The 3,799-nt window shown below is 63.5% G+C and overlaps 1 protein-coding gene across 3 annotated transcripts in view; it reads left to right on the top strand.

The window, feature by feature from the left end:
- Window positions 1-1,353: 1,353 nt before the first annotated feature.
- Smarca2 (SWI/SNF related, matrix associated, actin dependent regulator of chromatin, subfamily a, member 2) overlaps window positions 1,354-3,799 on the top strand; it is a 171,243-nt gene continuing 168,797 nt past the window's right edge. For 2 of the 3 annotated variants that reach the window (XM_013018450.1, XM_013018453.1), the window contains exon 1: window positions 1,354-1,444. The gene's annotated coding sequence lies outside the window, so the exon portion shown is untranslated. Of the gene's footprint in view, window positions 1,445-3,057; window positions 3,075-3,799 lie in introns of those variants that run through there. The other variant, XM_013018452.1, reaches the window with a different exon arrangement.

The following is a 3,799-nucleotide window of genomic DNA, read 5'->3' on the forward strand; positions in this document are numbered from 1 at the left end:
CCCTCCCCACCCCTACACCTCCACCAGACTTCGCTGTGCCGGCAGATTATAGTTTGTAGCCTTAATTGGTTTTAAATGTAGAGTGGGAGAGAAGAGACTACAGTCTGAGGAGAATGTGAGATTTATTTTCCTTCTTAAATCAAAAGCAGATTCCAAGCTTCAGCTTTTCCCCCTAAACCTGCCCTCCCCGCCCCCCCCCACGGGGTTGTTAGTATCTATTTTACTCGGAGATGTTAGGTAAGGGAAAGTTAAAGTGCTGTCGTCTGGTCAATGAAGTAAATAGAGGGGTTTAGGGCAGATTTGTTTATTTATTGATAAGGCGTGCAGCCTCTCAGCTGTCTCTCTTACCCGGGCATTTGGAAGCCTAGGGAGAAAGGCAGAGTTGGCCTCAAGGTTCTTTGTGCCAGCCTTCCTTTTCTTACCCGGGGCGGGTGGGGGAGAGGCTGGGGGGGGGGAGGGAAGAGCAGATTTATAAATGACAACCTGGGGGTGGGGTGGGGGGAGGGAAAGGGGAGAGAAAAAGTTTCAGCTGGCCTGATCACGCTCAGTTTTGTTTCTCTCCACAGCCCCCACCCCACCCCACCCCACACACCCCTCCAACAGCTCTGGGTGCCACCCGGAGCCCTCCCTTCCCGCGTCCCCTACTAATTTCGCTCCGTGCCTAGTTCATCATTCCAGCACCTTCTCTACTTAACGCCCACCCCCCCACCCCACCCCGCGGCCATCCTACAGATCTCCAACACAAAACAACAACAACCACCACAAACTAGTACTCAGGATCAGTACTCGGGCTGCCCTCCCTTTCCGCTCCGCGTCCCGGCTTCCTCGCTGGAGCCGATTGGCAGGCAAAGGAGAGAAAAGGGCACCCAACTCCCAGCCAGCTCGGATCTCAAGGCGTCCGGCGTAGTTTCCCATCGCCTCTTCCCTCCCCTCCCTCCCCCCCGCCCCCCCCACCCGCTTCCCGGACCCCCCCACCCCCACCCCAGCTTCCCAGCTCTAGGCACAAACACGAGGCGAGAGCCGGCGCCCTGCAAACACAAGACACCCCGGGATCCACGCAGACAGTACGGCCGTCTCGATCCACATTCTTGCACACCGCCCCCTCTCCTCTCCCTCCTCCCCCCCACGCCCCCCCATCCACCCACTCACCCCCCACCCCCTGCGCGCCCGGAGTCGCTGAGCGGGACGAGTGACAGGCGCGCCCCGCCAACCCGCGCCCAGGAGGGCAGGGAGGAGCGGCGCGCGGGGCCAACTGCAGCGCGTCTTCCGGCGCCGGTGGAGGCGGCGAGGGTGGGACGCGGGGCGGAGCCCGAGTTTAGGAAGAGGAGGGGACGGCTGTCATCAATGAAGTCATATTCATAATCTAGTCCCTCGCTCCCTCTGTTTCTGTACTCTGGGTGACTCAGAGAGAGGAGATCCAGCCAGCACACTCCTCGCGAGCAAGGTAAATATAACTTACAACTCCTCTCTCCTCTGGGTTTTCCTCCCCCCTCCGCTCCGGCCTCTTCCCCCCCCGCAACACCCCAACACCCCCCCCACCCCGAACGCAACCCGCCGCGCAACGCCCCCCCCCGGGGGCACCCGCACCGCCTGCGCCGCTTCGGATTCTTCATTATTATCCTAATTATCATGGATCGTGCATGCACCCGGACCAAAACAAACAGGCGGGCCAGCCGGGGTAACACACCCACACCACACTCACACTCACAACCAAACACACACAAAGCCCGCCTCCTCCCCGCGGGCCTCAGGTGGAATGCTCTAACGACAGCTCCCCGGAGGCCGTGGAAGACACGAGAAAGTTTCAACCGAACCCCGCGGTTCTAATAATAACAGTAATAATTACTACTTCAAGCGGGGTGGGGGGGGGAGAGGATGGCCTGGGGCGGAGGGGCTGGGAGGGAGGTGGGAGGGGGGGGGATAGAAATCCCAACTCAACCACAGCCCTTGACCCCGGGTAGCCGGGTAGCCACGAGCTGCCAACTCAAGGTTGCAACACGCCCGGTCAGGTTGCAACCTCTCCCCCCCCCCGCCCCTCCCCGCATCCCCTTGAATGCTAAGGTGGGGAGAGGGCGGGTGGCCCGGGAGGGGAGAGAAGGCTGGAGGGGGGTTCGGGAGGTGTGTGTGTGAAGTCGGGGTGCGGGGAGGGAGTTGTAGAGGAAGAGAATGGAACACGACAGTTCATCCCGAGCGATCCTGCCCGGAAGAGTTGGAAGGAGAACCGCGGTGATGGTGGGGGGGGGGGGGGGGGGGGGGGGGAGGTAAAAGGAGGGCGAGGAGCCCCGGCTGGAAGCGGGGCGCCGATCAACACGGCTGCCACTCGCTTTTACCGGGGGACTTGTTTATAGAGCTCGGGGCGGCGAAGACGCCAGCCGATCTCGCCCTGGGGAGCCCCCCCCACGCCCTCCCCACGCCCCCCCCACGCCCCGGGCGGGCCGGGGGTTGCACGGAGGGAGGAGGAGGTGGTGGTAACTGAGATGGGCCGGGCTGGCGCGTGCGGAGCCGGGGGTTGGGGGATCGGAGGTGTCCTCTCCACTTTCCGCGTCCCCTCGGGCGGGGTTGGGGACACGAGCTGTGAGGCTAGGCCTTTTAGAGCCGCGGGACTTCCCCCGTGGACTGAGCCCCGGGCCGCGGCGGCTGCAGCCGTTCTCCGGCTGCTGCATGGTTTTTGCAGCGCGGGCTCGGGTGCTGGAAGTTCAGGGTGTCCGGTCGGCGCCGCACTGCTGGCGGGTGTGAGAAGACTGGAGGTCCCCCCCCTCCTTCCCCAAGCTCCCCACCCCCCCCGGCCCTCCCCGGCCTCGGGACACTCCGTTCCCCCTAAAGGAGGTCGAAGGTGCCAGTCGGGCTCCATTGCCCCTGCCCTCCCCTCCCTCTCCCTCTCCAGGTTGGTTTTTCTTTTGCTTCGTGTCATTCCTTGACTAAAGCTGGGCTGGAGCTCCGGCCGCGGGGCGTCTGGACGCTCGGGGGCGCATTGGGACCCGGGAGCGCCCGGGTGCTCGGGGCGGGGGAGGCCGTGATCCGGATAATCCTCTCTGCCTGTCACCGCCGGACCCGCGCGCGCCCCGGCCGCCGCGGTAGCGTTGCCGGGGAAGGGGAAGGGCTGCGGTAGGGAGGGCATGGTGGGGGGGGGCGGAGGTAGAGCGGGTGGGAGGCGGGCAGACCGCGAGGGAGCCTCCTCCTAGGGATGACACGCACCCCCCTTCCTTCTCCGCGCTTTCGAGTTTGCTTTATTCCCATCCCAACCTGATTTACACCCCTCCTCTTTCTTTTTTTATGGCTTCCCCCCCTCCATCCCTCCGTCTCCCCTCCTCCTGTTTGTGTTGCACAACACGGCGTTGCCATCTGCAAAGGTGTCGCGATGCACTTCCCCAAATAACCAGCCAAGCCCGCCAGCCCCCCTCCAGCCGCTGGGAAAAACATCGAGCCTAGTGGCCCCGGGTGCCCCGTTCCAGGCCTTGCAGCCCGGATGCAGTTGAACCGCTCCGGTGGAGGGGTGCAGCGGTGCGGGTTCCAAGGGAGGTTGAGGCGTGGAGGGGGGGCGGAGGGGGGGGAACTGGACACCAGGTGCCCTGAGCTGGGACAACTCACACCAGTTTCCGGCACACGCGGGGAAGAAAATCGCTTTTCGGCCAAGTGTCTGGTCTGTGCGCTCGCTCCCCGCCCGCGCCGCCTGGATCGCATTATTATTATTTTTTTTCTTTTATTTTATGGGAATCCGGGTTGGCGTTTGCATGCAGATGGTTGGTGGTGAGCGGCTGGGGTGGGTTCAGATCGCTTGGGGACCCGGGGGGCTGGGAGG

The sequence above is a fragment of the Dipodomys ordii genome, unplaced genomic scaffold, assembly GCF_000151885.1.
Source record: "Dipodomys ordii isolate 6190 unplaced genomic scaffold, Dord_2.0 Scaffold40, whole genome shotgun sequence".
Classification (NCBI taxonomy): Eukaryota; Metazoa; Chordata; class Mammalia; order Rodentia; family Heteromyidae; genus Dipodomys; species Dipodomys ordii.